Source organism: Dermacentor andersoni, chromosome 7, assembly GCF_023375885.2.
Source record: "Dermacentor andersoni chromosome 7, qqDerAnde1_hic_scaffold, whole genome shotgun sequence".
NCBI classification, from domain to species: Eukaryota; Metazoa; Arthropoda; class Arachnida; order Ixodida; family Ixodidae; genus Dermacentor; species Dermacentor andersoni.
The window spans coordinates 171,770,980-171,789,265 of NC_092820.1; the positions used below are offsets into that span (position 1 = coordinate 171,770,980).

General features: G+C 43.5%; 1 long non-coding RNA gene across 2 annotated transcripts in view; it reads left to right on the plus strand.

Moving 5' to 3' along the window:
- The window catches only part of LOC140219368 (uncharacterized), a 314,942-nt gene that overhangs the window by 163,136 nt on the left and 133,520 nt on the right, over positions 1–18,286 (plus strand). Inside the window, exon 1 of one of the 2 annotated variants that reach the window (XR_011895580.1) lies at positions 1,183–1,239. The exons of the other annotated variant lie outside the window; for it this stretch is intronic. This is a non-coding gene — a long non-coding RNA (uncharacterized lncRNA). Of the gene's footprint in view, positions 1–1,182; positions 1,240–18,286 lie in introns of those variants that run through there. 2 annotated transcript variants of the gene reach the window in all.

Here is an 18,286-nt window from a genome sequence, read left to right on the forward strand (position 1 = left end):
CTAACGCTCCGCTGACTCAGGGGAATTGCATTTCATAAACAGCTGCGTTTCCATGAGTCATGTGCATCAAACAGGAAGCAAAAAATAAAATGTGAAGGGCACTCGTAACAAAGGTGAACTTCTCGGAAGCCTGCACAAATGTTCTGCAGAGTGCGTCATCTTCAGTCTCCACGCATATGCAGGGCGAATGGAAATCATAATAACAGCAGTGAAAATAAGGACAGTAATTAAACTATCACTGCTGCGCCCAACTCTTGTTATAAACGAGACTGTATGTAACACAAGCTCGGGGTCGACTCTGATTTTCCTGTTGAAACGCATTATAAAAGTAGACGTGCAGTCTTTTAGCAACAGTTGCATGTATTTAAGGATTTCTTTGAGATAAAATAATATTATGCAATATATTTCTACAGAAGTTCTGCAGATATTGTGCAGAATAGGCTCTAATGTCTTACAAAGCACTCTGAATTTTGTAAACGAAAGAAAAATCCTAAGCTTCAAATTTACGTTATACCTAATTCCGCACCAAAACTGCGTGTTATTTTTGTCAACTCTATGTATCTTACTGCACTACGTGAAATCGCTCACTTGATCACGTGAATTCGCCAAAAGTTTAACCCAAATTTAGCGGCGTAATTACCCGCCGTGGTTGCTCAGTGGCTATGGTGTTGGGCTGCTGAGCATGAGGTGGCGGGATCGAATCCCGGCCACGGCGGCCGAATTTCGATGGGGGCGAAAACACCCGTGTACTCAGATTTAGGTGCGCGTTAAAGAACCCCAGGTGGTCGAAATTTCCGGAGTCCACTACGGCGTGCCTCATAATCAGAAAGTGGTTTTGGCACGTAAAACCCCATAATTTAATTTTTTTAGCGGCATAATTCAGACTCACATATAAGTCAGTTTTGTTGGTTCTGAACATCTTAAATAATGCTTCGCAGTATTGTGATATCTATCGTCATCACAAAGTTGTAGTCATAATCTTGTTTGCGTTGCTCTAAAGTTTTCAGCAGTTTGCTCATTTTCATAAAAGGAACCCAGGCTGCTATCAAAATTCTGATCTAAAAAGCTATAATGTGCAAACATCTATTTATCGAAAGCAAACCTATACAAGGTTGGTTTGTACAATGCATTGCAAAATTTTTTCCCATAGTCACGTACTTCTATGAACAGTCGTGAAGAAAAGCTTCAGCCTAACGGGAGCCGCCACTATGCCTGGGCATCGCAAACGAGACCAGCGTGGTGAGTACAATACATCATAATGATCACGCCGAAAACAGTCGAAAGTTTAAGAGAAACCATGGAGGAGGGAAAGCGTTCACTAAAACTGTTGCAGGAGTTTCGGAGGCTTTTTTTCTGACGCGCGTCAGCAGCACACGCTTCTGGCGCCTCATAGCAATGCAAGTTCAAAGCTCGCGCCAATCTGCTCCGGCGAGCTTATTGAAGTTGCAAAGGGAGATGAGACACCAACATGGCTGCACTTCCGGCTTCAAAAACGTGACGCCAATGCGTCTCCTATTTTTTTTTCTTTCCTCCATGAAGAAAAACGCTGAGGCGCACGCACGCACTCACAGACGCACACGTAGGCCCACTCTAGCTTTGCCTTTCTTTACAGGGCACCTAGAGATCTGCTTTTCCCTTTGAAAAAAAAAAAATGTGTAGCGTTGGCGACTTCGGCAAGAGAAGGTAGCGCCTTGTGCTGAACGCCGCCTAAGGCGCAAAGCCAATGTTTCGGCGGTGCTGAAATCACAAACAAGTGACCTTTAAAGCAGAAGCCCTTTCGCATATGTTTTTGCATTCGAACGCAGAGAAAGCATTCTACTTGGTAGATCTGCTTTTGCTTGCTTATGTATTACTCCGGGTAGCATTTTTGAAGGTCGTCTTCCCTATAGTTAGGTTGAGCGCAGAAACGCGTTATTTAACTATCCAATATCTGACATATAGTATATGACTCTAGCTATTCGACATTTCAATGTTTTATAACAGACATACTTAAGATCATGAATTTCTCGCTTTAATATTTACCATTCCATTCTCTCATAACCAAAAAACAACTAACAATTTAAGCAAACTTAAATAGGTACAAAGGCCCACATCAATATGCGAGTCAATTTAATAAGAAACGGTACGTACAACTTGCTGTCAGCAATATTTGCCAAAGGATAAATGTTCGAGTTAATACTAACCAGTGATGCGGAGAAAGCCCAAGACATGCTACAGATACGTACTAAGAAATTTCTGTGGCGAGGTGGGGGCACGGGCCTAGTTCGCCCCCCCCCCCCCTCTAAACAGGCGAGATGCCGATCAAAGTCGGGCCGTCAGGTTCCTTGCGCAGTTTGCGGTACTTTAACGCTTGGCAAAACATCATCGCCACGTTCTTATATGGTTCCTCAAAGACGACAGGTAGCCGCATGATACTCAGCAGCAGGACGTCATAGGCACTGAACCACCATTTCGGGCCCAAGACATCCAGCATTTCACATGTTCTAGAAAAAATATTTTTCTCTTTCCTCTTCCTAAAGTGGCCCTTTTTACTGATACTAATACACAGCTGTTTCTGATTCATTTTGCGCAAACATAGGCAAATGGCCTTACGGACTGACTGATAATGTCTTTGAACGACAGAAAGTTGAGCGAGTTGGTAAGGATTCATAACGCAAAGAAGGGGTAAGCCGTGTAGACACGGAGACAAGAGGAGAGAACGCCGACAATCAACTGAAGGAATCACTGAGGCAAAAAAAAAAAAAAGACGACACGAAACTCATGTGCGCATGCTCTGGAAAGGTAGCACCACGTGTCAATCAGGTACACGTGCTTGTCTACGGCACGTGTACCCGATTTTGCGCCCGTGTCTGCACGCCTTACCCCTTCTTTGCATTAGGATAATGTTTGACGTCAATAAAGAAATCGGTGTATGCCTGAGACGCAGCAGTAGAACGTTCTGTGATTATGTACGCTTGGGATTAATTAATGTGCGCCTAAATCTGTTTGCACACGCCCTCTTCATTTGGTGTTGTAATTCACCTTGAACGACGATATGTCTATTACTGAGTACCCTTAAGAGGAAGCTTTAGCTCGGGCCCAACTCCGACGCGGCTTATTCAAATACATGTAGAACGCAAAAACGTTTTTTTATGAGATTTTAGTGAAATTTCTTGCATTTGAAAGACACAGTTAAATTCCAGTGACTGTTGGAGGCGGAATTTCTATTTAGGGCTTGGATTTTCTTAAAACGATTTTTAAATACTTGACCGTTTGGAAAAAATAGAAGCACGAAGTTTAGAAATTCATAGCTCTGCATCAAGAACTGATATCGCGGTTCTGTAAAAGGCATCCATTAGATCATTCAAAGCGGACAAATTCAATATGTCATTTTACATCTTACGTTAATTTGTTACCTAGGTTACAAGGGTTTTGCAAAAGCTTTATTTCCCTATTATAAATTTTTTTATATTCATGTTTAACATATCAATTTTGTCCGCTTTATATGTTCTGTTAGATGCAGTTCACAGAATTGTATTATCATTTTTCGTTCTTGAGTTACAGAGCTGTAAACTTGATAGTTTTGCTTTTTGAAAATTTTTGATTTTCCCCATTTTTAATAAAAAATTGACGACCTAACTCAAAAATTCGCAACCAACAGTCACTAGATTTTAAGTTTTTATTTTAAGTGCAACAAACTTCGTGAAATTTGGTGCAGTGGTTGCCGAGAAAAACGAATTCTCCTTTTACATGTATTTGGATAGGAGCACCCGAGCCAAAGCTTCCTCTTAAATATTTTGTCAACAAAAAATGTACAATCTAACATTAATGTGGTAAATACGGAGGTTGTTCAGTACTAAAGAAGTTACGAATGGTGTAGTTCAAATCCTATATTTCTCAATAATTATTTGTGCTTTGTGCCCGACCGGTTTATTGTGGCACACTGTTTAGTCGGAATAATGCTTTGTTGTTCACCTGCATGTTTTTCTTAAGATAGCAATTATACCGAAGCCAGACTTCTACCGCTGAGACTACAAGCTGATCAAAGGTCCTTACAGCCCACAGATCATCTCTGTCTGACTCAGGAAGGCAGAAAACTTCTTGAACGACTGCTCAGCTGACCGAAGTCACAATTGGGGAAAATGGCGTCATCCTCCCTTGAGATTGTTAATGTCGGAGAATGCGGGGCGCTTGAGCGAGAGCACCACCGCCCTTGGCTGCTCGTCCACCTGAGTGCGAAACGAAAAAGAAAATAGTGGTCTGCCCTGCAGGTGTTCGCCAACTGACAACGTCCCCACTAGAAGACACATAAAAATTTTACTCTGGTTTACACAAACGCCTGTTCATCAAGGTAGCACAACTGCTGCGTTAACAATTGCTGTTACTCTAAGCGACTCAGGCGAAGCTCTCAGCGAGCTGTCTAGCGCCAATGATCACTCACCTCTGCTACGCGAAGTACTTAAAGTGGCCCATCAAATCACATCTCAGGGAAGAATAGGGATATCTCATTGGATACTACCCCACATTGGTATCTCAGGAAGCGGGACTGCTAATGCTTTGGCGGCGTCAGTACACAACCTTCATTTTACAGTTAAAATTTTATGAGAATTTGACGACACTAGATTGCTTATACGCCACCACCTACAGCATTTGCACTTGGGCGGTCGAGTATCCAAGGGATCGTACCCTACACCAGTCACTGACCGGGCTCTCACTCACCGCCACATTGTGTCTCTACGGCCCAAGTTCCGCACCGGGTGTCTAAATGTCGCCGGTACGCTTCACCGACAAGGACGTGTGTCGATTCACTCGCTTGTGGACAGTCCAGCGAAACGCTTGAACACTTGTTCGAATGTCTAACTTTCCGCAAGTTTCAACGACTTAATTTTGCACGAACTGCGCTTAATAATATATTTTTTCCGAAGGGTCGTGCGTCAACTCGATACGAGGCTCACAAAGCTGCATTGGAATTTTCGTCACCCACGGGGCTAGAGTCCCGCCTATAACACTGATATTATGCGTGTGATTTTGTATGATTTGTTCTTCATTCCCTTCTTTTTCATCTTCTTTCTTTATTTGCTTCTTCATTTCTCTCTCTCTCTTCTACAAGTGGGTGGGCGTGGTGTCCCTTTTAGAAGACAATTGCTAGCCCGCTTTTATTTCTCTTTGTAATGTTTGTGTAGATGTTCACATGATAAATAGCAGTAACTAACAATTAGATAGAACCTTGAGGCACGTTCACGTTGTTGGCACCGCCGCTTCTGCATACCTCATGCTGTCGTGGTCGAGTTTTCCTGGTATACTTATCAACTTTCTGGTTAAAGCAGGATTGTTTGGGAGAACCCGTTTCTTTTAAATATGCTGCGATACTTTGCCCTTTATTGAGACTTTATCACTACAGACCGACGCGGCACACACAACGTTGTAGACTAGCGGGAATGGCGCATTCCTGCCGCGCCCATAAATTCTCTGTTTCATGCATTTCCAGTGCTTAAATGAAATAGGGGAAAAAAGAAAAGCGGAAAGACGCAAGGACACGTAGGACCAGGTCCAGCGTCCTACATGTCCTTGCGTCCTTCCTCTTCTCTTATTTTTTCCTATTTTTAAAGCACTGAAAATGCATTAGTAGTAGGAGTAGTAGTAGTAGTAGTAGCAGCAGCAGCAGTAGTAGTAGTAGTAGTAGTAGTAGTAGAAGTAGAAGTAGTAGTAGAAGTAGTAGTAGAAGTAGTAGTAGTAGTGGAAGTAGTAGTAGTAAACCCAGGGGCGGGCAAGACCCTGGACCGGGCCAGGGACAGGTGAAAACGGAGCACGATATGCAGCCACATAAACAGGGTGGCGCCACCTAGTATAACTGAAATGCATGGAATGCCGATTTCCCAGCTAGCCCAACTGTCGAGTTTAAGTAGGAATTCTCTGGTTTGATACTTTTGCGAACCAGTGGCAATACAATTGGTAGGCAATGAAAAAACTGTTCGTAGCTGTTCGTACTGTTCGCAAGATTCTGGCATATGTTAATGAAACTTGAGTGCTGAAGATTAGTGTATGGTGTCTCTCATTGCACACGTGCATGTGATATCAACGATGTGATTGTTAAAGTGAGTAAATAATTTTGTTGAATGAGATTATACAGATGAACATCGAGTTATTGCTCGGCGTGCATAACCTGATGGTATTTTGATGAACTTATTTTGTATTGTGACGGGGGTTCAGCAAAACTGAACAACAAGCGCGCGTACAAAACCAGCCTCTCCCAATTAGTCGGTACTTTTCGCGGCCATGTTTAATTTGCTTCGCGAATATTGCCGGCAGATCGCCATACAAGCTGTATAAAATGCATGATGTCATATCTTCCCTAAAAGTATCAGATAACTTGAAAGGGACAGGATGTTATCGTTGACTTTTTCACGCTTTCTTGATTACACTTGTTAAACAGTTATCGAGAATGTTTGCCGCACATATTCTACAAAGGTTTTTAAAGATGCCCTTAATTTTACAGCTTTCACTAAGTATGTGTGGATTTCAAGCGGGAATTTCACTTCATAGTAGTCACCGTTCTGAATAAATAGTGCGCCAAAGGTCATTCCTATTACATATATGAATCTAGCCGCGATGTCGGTTGCCGAGGCAACACAGCTGCACGTGCCTGCTGTAGGTTTCATCAGACCTTTGCTACTACTTTGAAATCGCTTGTAAGCTTCCCGGCAAGGCCTGAACGCATTGAATAACCACCTGCTTGATCTCACTTTGCCTTAGCATGTTGACGTACGAGGGCGAATCAGAAAGTCTTTGCCCTATTTTTTATTAGCGAAATGAGGTACATACAGGTAATTACAAATATGCGTACTATTCTACATACCTTACACTATTTTTCCTCATCGTCCTCACCCCAATTCAGACATTTGTCCCGTCGCAGCACCAAATTCAGTGAGCGACGCACGGGGCCTCCCAGACGCTCATTGCCATGCAAGTCTTCACGACCTTTTGCGAACTCATAACACCACCACCTCACGCTTGTCAAAGGGAGGCGCCTTTCCTCATATGTGGTCTGCATTTCCCTGTGGATTTCTATGCGCGTTCTTTCCTTGCTCCATAGAAAACTAATCACACTCTGTTGCTCGTACGCCGTCCACGTGTGAAAACATAACCGGCATCTTCAACAACTGACTGGTTTTGGCATGTAAAACCACGTAATTCCTTTTCAACAACTGACAGCAGCGCCGTGCCGCGGAGCTACCGGCAGATAAGGCCGGGCCGGTACAAGAAAGGTCCACCGCTGAGAATAGATGTGTTGACTTCGCATTTGCAGCAGTAAGTTGGCTAAAAAAAATAAGGGCGAAGACCTTCTGATCCACCATCGTAGAAGCACAAATGATCGCCTATGTTGTGAGTCTCATATTCATGGCATGACTTGCGAAACAGCGTAGGGAAGTGAAACTCTATTGAGAAACTCTATATTGAGAAAAACTATATTAGGAAACTCTATTAAACTCTCCGCGTACATTGAACGATTTTCTCTGTGTGAAACTGTGATTTATTTCAATGAAAAAGAAAATGAGTAAAGCATGGAACAAAATGAACATGTCGGGGTCTCCTGAAAGGAATACCAGTTACCACACTCACGTTACATGGGAGGAAAATATGGCGCAGTGCAAATGTTAGGAAAGGGGCGGCCTTTGCAGGAGAGAGGACACGACACACTCATTCACCTAGGCATGGGCTTGTTTGTATATAAATGTGAGTGTGCGCGTATTACAGATGCAAACCGACACCTGGAACGTATACGTTGTATCGTGGGCTCCACTCGGCTGCCTGCACTCGACAGAGTGAACTCTTCCGCTATCTCTCGTTCCCTTCCAGTCCCTAATCTCGACAGGCAGCGTCTCCTCTGTTGTCCGCGTGGCGTCTGCATCTCGCACTGTCTGGGCCGAGACGTCAATGACCGCTCTCGTTGAAGGCTTTAATTGCGGAGAAGCTAAGCCTGAGTGGTCCTCATTCACGAAGGGTGCGGAATTAGCAACGCGTGCGACCGTCTGCTTCATGTAGTGGACGTGACACACCACGAGCAGCCATAAAAGCTCGGCCACAAGATCTCGGGTGGCTCGGTGCCTGCTCGTCTAGGTGCCAGAGAGCAATGTAGGATACGGACGTGCGTGTTAGAAAGGGTTCAGGTGTAATTGTTACGAAAAGCCGTCGCTATCATGCACATCCATTCTTCGACGAACTTCCTGGAACTATGGCATTTCACCCGTCCGATATTAAATAACGAAACTTAACTATATTCTGGCAAAATGCACCAGCAGTGCCATGACGAAAATTTACACTGGCTACGTGCCATCATTTAGCATCGTATCTTCATTCTCACCTCTGTGAGATAAAGCATTGTTCTTCGAAGAACAATTTATCTCATAATTATAATGTCTCTTATTGCAGAGCATAAACATAACGTACTGTCATAAAAGAGAAACTGGTCTGTCATAATGTACTATCCGTCAATAAATCAATGCATAAATCAAAAAGACGATCCAAAATAAATATCTACTTGTTCATAAGAATGTAATTAGAATCGCATGCACTGGTAGTATCGTATATCATTCAGTGTATTCTTCGACTAGCTTTTTCAATCTGATATTGAATATTCTTCTCTCACTGAGAAGCTAATTATCATTGACTGTGGAAGCAGGACGAAGTGAAATTTTCCCATTATGAGATTACAGCCATACTATGGAAGAAAGTTTCGATTCAAGAAAACGCGCAATGAGTAGCGACTGTATGGGCGAGTTCAAAGGAACTAATCACGAATAGTGGTCCCACGGAAAAATAAAATAAAAGATTAGAGAAGGACGACATGCGCCGACCATTCGCAGTCATGAAATGTTCTATATGTTGCGTGACAAAACACCAATCTAACGTCCCTTTATATTTCTACCATAGTGTGCACTTTACGGGGTGGTGGTTTAGTTTTGCCGTGAATGCGAATATTCCTAGACAGATTTGCCTAATTTGTCCCTCGCAGATATTTCAGTACTGCCACTTGGTTCTGCCTCGCAGACTCGGTGCAATTAAGACAGCGTCGCAGTAGCTTCGCAAGGTAATTGCTCTCGCTAATGGTTGTGGCAATTAAGCGAAATCTGGGCCTCCGAATGCAAGCTGGAATTTCGCTCATGTGTGTGCAAAATGAAAGGACAAAAAATCCGTGCCTCGGAACATAGCCTACATTTCTTTCATGTGGCTCCATAAGCTAAACGGGCAAGACAGAAAACAAAAAGAAACCGGCAAGCTTGAAACACTCTTAGCCGCGCAGTGGGCAGCAGCGCATTATCTCAATTACGCTTCAGTTCTGAAAACATTTGGTAGCGGAATGAACATCACCCGACTTAATTTTGCACTACGCTTATCAATCCTCCGACAGCACCGTGTACAAGTAATATTAAGTAAAAAGATATGAACGAATTATAAGAGAGCAGAGTTGATGAGCCCCAAGAGAATGGCCCGAATGAAACCCGAAATAACATCACTCTTAAGACTCCGGCAATCTAACGCGTTTACGAACATGCCTTCCGTTGGCTCTTCCTATGGCACAAGCTATAGCAAATTATGCGCCGCGTGCATTACTTCGTGACAAAGTTTGTGTACCTGCAAATGGAAACGCATCCTAGTCATGCCTAATGAAGATCGAACACCGACAATTAAAGAAGCTGCTGGAGGAAAAGAAAAGAGGAGTATTCGTTAACTGTGCATTTTCAGCGTGGTTCTGAGTCAATCTTTATCCGCCGCTGTGCTATACGAGGTCGACTCAACACGGCGCCTCGGGAATGTTACTTTCTCGCCTCCAGGAAACGATGACGTGTGCGGCTGTGAGTCTTGTTTGCTGCCCTCTGGTGAGATGAACCTGTCACTTAATTCACAAATGTTGCCCAAAATTACAGTCGAGAGCTTTTTTTCTTTCTACCATATAAGTCAGACTACGTGCGACTTCCACAGGTATTTATATCGACGTCTTCCTCCGAAATGCATACCACCTTTCAAGCTCAAGTTAATGTTGGTATGTTGCACAAGTCAGTTCTGTGACCATTGAATAAAGAGATTGTTATCATTTTTTTTCTGAATAATAGGAAGTATTATTATTTCTTTTCGGGTAGTGATGCCTCAGTAGAGCATATTTTTTAATCCCTATAGTTGTTTTTCGAATATTCCTTTTTTCTCAAGGTGGCGACAGTAATGTTAGCACAGGTATAGACATATAAGTGCGTAATACACCCGTTCACAATGCCGCTTGATAAGTGCCACTGACACGGGAGATTTTTGTTGGATCAGGAGAACAACCGGAACTTAATATGTTGCTGCATATGAGTGCGAGAAGCGTACTAATAATGTAGGCTATTTTCATAATAGGTTTTGTCACAATATCATGTACAAAAGGGGCATGTCTGCTGCAAAGCCAACTAATAATGTTTGCATTTTCAGTTGCATACACGGCTGTACGAAATGGAATCTTCATATAAAGACCTTAAATACGCGGTAAGGTTAGACCTCGTTCCTGGTCAAGTACTGAATGCACCAGAAGTCACAAAATGCTATCAAATTTATTCACTAATAAGAGTCCTGTGCAGCATTTACCTTCCCTCAATCTGAGGTGTAGATGAAACTGATGTCCGAGAGTGACGAAGCAAATCAAATAGTAAGGGCCAGGCATTGTTTTGCCCGCACAATGCGCAAATTTATTTTTCGTTATGCATCTCAAGCTTTTTTAATATCCGACCCAAGTGCGTTCCCGAACACATTTACATTTATAAAAAAGCTGCTCATATCTGTATTGTAGATTTCGAACGAACATGCAATTCTTTAAATTTTTTTATTTCATATGAATGTCTGTGACTCCATGATTTTCTAGAGTTATTTTTATTTCTGAAGCGCCGCTCAGAATACGTCCTGTCATATAGACTGTATAATCTTCATAAAGACTGCGAAGCACGTACATCAATCTGATTCATTTGGTCATATTAGAGCAGTCGGCGCTGGCGTCAAGGTCCCGGAAGTAGGCTAGGCTGTCTCCAATAATTCGCCTCTGTGTGCGTTGGCCTTCTGCGTATATAGTTCGTTTCAAATGCTGCGGTTGGAAACAAAAGGTCGTCAAACGGTGCTAACGTCAAATGTCATGATGCCTCCACATGTATGGTAATTCATCGTATATGTGAAACAGATATCAGTTAGTGTAGAAGTAGTAGCTTTTATGCGTGTAGGTAATTCAATCATACTTTAAAAACGATTACAATACAAAATACAACGAAAGTTATTATTATCTGATTGCGCACACAACTGGCAATGCTTAAAGCAGAAACGAGTAGAGCTTTCTTCTGATTCAGAGGTACATAATTGCAAAACTCCTTAACATAGCTAGAGAATGGATGACCCGGATGGAGGATGGTAAATCACCAGAAGAACAACACGAATACTGATACACAACGCTCTTTTAAAAAATCAACATTTACAACACAAAAATGAGGGATAACGTCACCAATAATTCTCCTCCCTAAGTATACAAATATCGCGCCTCTACGTCAGTCACATCGGAACTGAGAAATGTCCCTATAGGTGTCAATTCTAAGTTCTTCAAAATTGCAGTTCAACAATGTGAATGCTGACACACCAAAATTCACATACATATTCATATATGTAGTCCATTCGTGATGTTTGTTTCAGAAGCGGCAAGAACTAAGGTGAATAACACGCCCCGTGGGTTCGTCGTGAATGGAGACAGCATGTGAATATCAACAGTTCTAGAGCATGATTTTACGGTGAGAATTTATACGGGACAGAGAAAGATGCATAGGAGAAATGCCGAAAGATGCAAACGCCGCCGCTACGCCTTTGTCCTCGGTATATGGCTCTGTCCCGTCTAAATTTGGGCCGTAAAATCAATGTCAAAGTCACTTTTTTTCTACATACAGCACAAAAATTGCGATACTTAGAGGTGTACACGAATAAACCACAGAAGGCTTGACGGAGGCCTACGGCCCGTTATAACACAAAGGCAGCAGAATGGAGCAAGTAACAGCTTGTGTCAATGTCTACTTACGAAATAAATTGACTAAAGCAAATACTTTGAGCACAGATTTGCAGTATAAAAAAATTACCGACAAGAAACATGTTGCATAATATCTGTAACCAACTGGCCTATCTTAATTGAACTTCAACAAGCTGGGCCTTCTGCCTAAAGGTAGAGTTTTATTTATTTATTCGTCTGTTTGTTTGTTTATTTATTTATTTCCCAGGCGGCCTTACATGGTAAGCCAGAGAATCGACAGAACACCCGGGAACCGTAACAAAGGGAAGTTGCCGCCATCTCTCGAGTGATAGCTGAACCCGAAATAGAAATAAGTAACAAAGAAGGCAGTAAAAACAAATAAATCTGGCACGTTTGAGGTTGCTGCCACCGCGGCGCGTTAATTAATGCCTCATTTACATATTCTGCTGGCGCGAATAACGGTCTCTTTTTTTGTCTATCTCTGTTGTTTTTCTCTCCGTATGCCTTTGCTCATCCAGGACGGTAGCTTTTCCACTGGGCTGCTTGCAGAAGTAGTCTTGCAACACAACCTGTATGCGGGGCCCAGGATCTGTTTCTCTAGTGCCGCTTTCCATCTTACTTTTCTTTGCGGCACATTTCTCATTGTATGGCATCAACAAAAACGAAACGAAAATTCTTGTTGCCAGGTGTTTCTATTGCCACGGTAGTTCGTCCTTCTGCTTAATTAATTATTTCCAGTTGCTGGTAGTAGCGTTCGAAGAACAGTTCATCTAAGCTGGCGTGACGGGGGAAGAGTGGTACGAATCTTGAGGTTCATTTATTTTTCTATTGTTTGTCATTACTTCGCGCCTGTTTCTTACAAAGTTTACTGGATCTGCGTGTACGGCTTGCCAATGCGCGCGCGCTATTTCGCACGCTGTCGTGTTTGCTCTAGTCTTTGAGTCGCCAAAGTGAAAAGAATGGCGCTCGGCTTCGGTTCATGGGGAGAAAAACATTTTAAAATGAAAGTGCACGCCACCCAGTTCTTATAGTGGGCACGTGCTGTAGTTGAGGACCACCGTCGTGAGAACTTGCAGTGTATGCCCTCGGGCTGAGCATCAGCTGAGATTAAAAAGTTAACGTAGCAATCACGTTTCCGCTATTCAAGCGAACGGCACAAAATAAATGTGATCAATTGAAGTGCAGCGGCCATGAGTGACTTTCGCCCGACTCTTGGAGACAGGCGCACAGCATCGCCTCAGTCGGAACAGGCAGACTGTGTGGTGGCGCTGTTCCCTTTCCACAGCGTATAGGGTCGCCAACCAGGTGTCTTTGTGGTTTACATGCTCTCCTTCATTTTGTTTTTATTTTCTGCCCCTCTGACTGGTTCTTTTCCTCGCTGTTGAAAAGAGAATCGAAGAAATTGGTGCCAAAGCTTGCCAACTTTTGCTCTTGTGAGAACATAATTCAATGCGATCAAGAAAATTAATTGTGAATAAAGCAATAATCGAATAATGGAAAGGTTAATTTTTAAATTTTATACGCATTATCTGATTATGAACACAGGTGCGTGATAGGCTTTATTGTGCTCGAAGGTTTCATTAAAAGTTATGTGGCGCAGGTTTCAGCCGCAGAGATCCTGTCCGAGTCGAGAACTACATGAGACGACCGCCTCTTGCGTAAATAAGCTTATATATGAATTCCTGACTGAAGTAGCATAGGTGGTCTGTTAGCTCATTTTATCGCCATGTTAACGGGAATAGCCTGGACTGTGTAGTATCACGTATAATGAAAATAAGAGGAGTTTTAAAACACGCTTGTCTCGTCATTAATTCGATCTAACGGAGGTACACTGCATCTATGCGAATTATGGAAAGACCGCCAAATTATTTGTTAATAAATTCAGCTAAGGAAAGTTCGTTTTATTCTACTGTGGTCTACTTCGAGCTGTGAGTTATCAAGTCAAAGCAGATCATTCACCTTCAATACGGCTAAAAAGCTTTCGGAACACGCGGTTACGCAGTTGCCCTGGTAAGAGTTGGCAGGGTCTAAGGCCTCGACATATTTACAACGAAGCCTAAAGACGATATCTTTCAAGGACATGTAGACCACATCCGACCACGCTTCTATCTGCTGCCATATTTGCTATGGTTACTACAATTGATTTCTTTTCAAGCATAACTTGGCACATGAATATGACAAAGGATCATAGGAATAGATGGAGACTTGAAATGATCAGCGGGATCTAGAAATAGGTGTCTTTGGAATCTTCGGAACTGTGGTAAATGTGTTTAAGTATGTTGTGTGTCTGGGAGGTGCACGTCGCGCAATATTATTAAATTTTTTAATCATTTCCATCTTGAGTTGCATGATGGGCATGACGCCACGCAAACCTCTACAAGGGTCGTATTCTGTAACGGTTCGCGTTGAAACCGGTTCGCTCTCATGAACGCCATCTGTCAGCGCTTCATTGTCGTCAACTCTCGTGGGCGTCACTACAAATTTTTTTGTGGCCACACAGGTTGTCAATAATTTTGAAAGCGAACCCGTCGTATGCTACGAGCGGAACCTTGGAGAAGTGGTTCGCTCGAGGGTCGCGCGCGGTAGCGACTATGATCTCGAGCGTTGCTAAGGCAATCGTGGCCATGTCTCGCGCTGGCTCGCGCAACTAGAGAGAGAGAGAGGAGGAAAATACGTTATTTAAGAGGAAGCTTTAGCTCGGGCCCAACTCCGACGTGGCCTATTCAAATACATGTAAAACGCAAAACGTTTTTATGAGATAACCGCTGGACTGATTTTAATAAAATTTGCTGCATTTGAGAGAGAAAGTTAACTTCTAGTGACTGTTGCAAGCGGAATTGCGATTTAGGGCCCGAATTTTATTGAAGGAATTTTAAAAAATTCGGAAGTTCGAAAAAAATAGCTGCACGAAGTTTACAAATGAATAGCTCTCCATCACGAACAGATATCGTGACTCCGTAAACGGTATCCATTAGATCATTCAGAGCGGACAAATTATATATCTGAATTCACATATTACGTGAAGAGAGAGTGAGAAAGCAAGGACAGGAAAGGCAGGGAGGTCAACCTGAAGAGCATCCGGTTTGCTACCCTACACTGGGGGTGGGGAAAGGGGAATAGAAAGAGGAAAAGGGGAGAAAGTGAGCACTGAGTGCGTGTGGGCGAGACACTATGCACAGGGACACTATAAACGGTCTCTTAAGCCGGTGCACTTCAAGTATTGTACTAATGCACGATTTGCTTTTCGTGCCAGTGACGGGTGTGGCCACGGTCCGAGAATCTTTGACTCGGTGAACGGTCTTAAGAGGAAGCTTTAGCTCGGGCCCAACTCCGACGCGGCCTATTCAAATACATGTAAAAACGCAAAAACGTTTTTCTGAGATAACCCATGGACCGATTTTAATGAAATTTGTTGCATTTGAGAGAGAAAGTTAAATTCTAGTGACTGTTGGAAGCGAAATCTTGATTTAGGGCTTGAACTTTGTTAAAAGGATTTTCAAAAATTCAGACATTTGAAAAAAATAGAAGCACGAAGTTTAAAAGCTAATAGCTCTGCATCAAGAACAGATATCGCGATTCTGTAAAAGGCATCCATTAGACCATTCAAAGCGGACAAATTTGATATGTCACTTTACATTTTACGTGAATTTGTTACGTTGTTTACGAAGGTTCTGCAAAAGTTGTAATTACACAATACACCATTTTTTGAGGTTCATGTGTAACATATCAATTTTGTCCGCTTTAGATGTGCTATCAGGTACAATTCCCAGAATTGTGATATCATTTTTTCTTGCTGAGTTACGGAGTTGTAAACTTGATAGTTTCGTTTTCTGAAAATTTTCGATTTTTGCCAAATTGTTATAAAAATTTGACGACCTAAATCGAAAATTCGAAACCAACAGTCACTAGATTTTAAGCTTTTCTTTTAAATGCAGCAAACACCGTCAAATTTGGTGCTGTGGTTGCCGAGAAAAACGAATTCTCCTTTTACATGTATTTAGATAGGAGCACCCGAGCTAAAGCTTCCTCTTAAGTCCAGTCGGTGTAAAGTTTCCCGCAGAGAGAGGCGTTGTACATCGTAGCGGGTGCAGGTACACAATAGGTGCTCGATGGTCTGCTCGCACCCACAGGAATCGCCCATCGGGCTCTCGGCCATTCCCAAATGATAGGAGTATGAGTTCGTGAACGCTACTACCAGTCACAAGCGGTGCAGCGAGGTTGCTTCGCCGCGGTAAAGGCTAGATGGCAGTTGTAGCCGTAGCATGGGGTCCAGTTTATATAATCGGCAATTCAAGGCACTTTAACTCCAAAGATCTTGTGACTTTTTGCGTGCATGTAGGCGAAGTTCCCTGGCAGCGTCCGACCTCGCCAAAGGTATTGAACGCGTCTGGGTATCTTCGTGGGCAGACCAGGCAGCCTTGTCAGCTAGGTTGTTGCCTACGATGCCACAGTGAGCAGGAATCCATTGAAATATGATTGTGTGCCCTCTTTCCAGAGCATGGTGGTGCACTTCCCTGATGTCAGATGTCGTCTGCTAGTAACTTCTTTGACGTAATGCAGACTTGATGTTCTGAAGGGCTGCCTTAGAATCACAAAATACGACCCATTTCTCTGTTGGCTCTTCGCTGACGTGCATTATAGCGGCATGGAGAGCTGCAAGCTGTGCCGATGTAGACGTAGTCGTATGCGACAATTTGAATTTAACTGTAACCTTATTGGCTGGAATGACGAATGCGGCAGTTGAGCTGGTACGGGAGGTTGAACCATGGGTATATATATGTATGCGGTCATGATACATCTGGTGCAGTAATAGGAGCGTAAGTTGCTTCAGAGTCGGCAATGGACGGTCGGACTTTTTTGTAATTCCAAGAATAACAAAGTTTACTTGAGGCTGTCGTAGGCACCACAGGGGAGATGAAGGCTTGTCGACGGTGTAAAATATGACTGTATGCGCTCTTTATGAGCGTTAATCACTCTTGAAAAGGTCGTTTGCGGTCTCTCGGCTGGTAGGGAGGCCAAATGATGGTCGGGGATTCTTGACAGATGGCGAATGTCACTCTGAGAGAGTCGACAGCTACGTGTGTCTGGATCATATGGTGCCCAGTGATGGCAATTGTTGCTGCTGTTGACGTGTACCGAGGCACGTGCGTAGGGCTTGACCTTGTAGGCTCTTCAAAGCGCGAAAGTTCGTCTTGCATGCATTTGACAAAACTGGTAGACTGTAACGTAGGAGTCCGACAAACAGTACCCTGTAGAGCTGCATCATAGAACGGATTGGTGTACCCCAGTTTTTCCCGCAGAGAAATTTAAAGGCCTGAGCAATGGCTACTAATTTCTTCTTTAGATAGACGCAGTGACGGCTCCACGAGAGGTTGCGGTCAATGATTACACCCAGAAAGCGATGTGTCTTAGCATAGGATACAGCTTGACCATTGATTGAAACAGGATACGATGACATTTGTTTGCGCGTAAAGCCAACCAATGCGCACTTTTCAGTAGACACGCTGAGGCCATGTTCTCGGAGATAAGACGCCGTCATGGTTGCCGCCCGCTGAAGCCTGGCTCGTACCTGAGGGCGAGTCACCGAAGAAGCCCAGATGCAAATGTCGTCGGCGTATATTGAGACGTGAACTGACCTCGGTGGGTACTCCGCTAGGCCTACCAAGACGAGGTTGAACAGAATGGGGCTCAACACTCCACCCTGCGGCACATCACGGCAGATGTAATGTTTCGAAGTTGGGCTGTCTTCAGTCTGTAAGAAAAAGCACCTCTCAGTCAACTAGTCCCGAACCCATTGGTACATCCGGCCACCAACTCCAACAGCCTCAAGTGAGTTCAGTATGGCCTCATGGGCGACGTTGTCGTATGCTCATTTTATATCTAGAAAAAGTGCCACTGATAGGCGCTTGAGGCTTTTTTCATTTTGGACCCAGGTTACGATGTCAATGACGTGGTCAATGGACGAGCGACCTCGACGAAAGCCCGTCATGGCGTCCGGATAGATGTTGAATCGCTCTAGGTACCATTGCAAGCGAGCAAGAATCATTTTTCCATCACTTTACCGATGCAGCTCGAAAGCGCAATCGCACGATATGATGAGAGCTCAAGCGGAGACTTTCCAGGTTTCAGAATGGGGATCAAGCAGCTCGTTTTCCATTGTCTAGAAACGGCGCCGTTCTGCCAAGACTCATTGTAGTAGCTGAGCAGCTCATCACGTGAGTCATGTCCAAGGTGGCATAGGGCAGCATACGTGATGCCATCAGGTCCTGGTGACGAAGAACG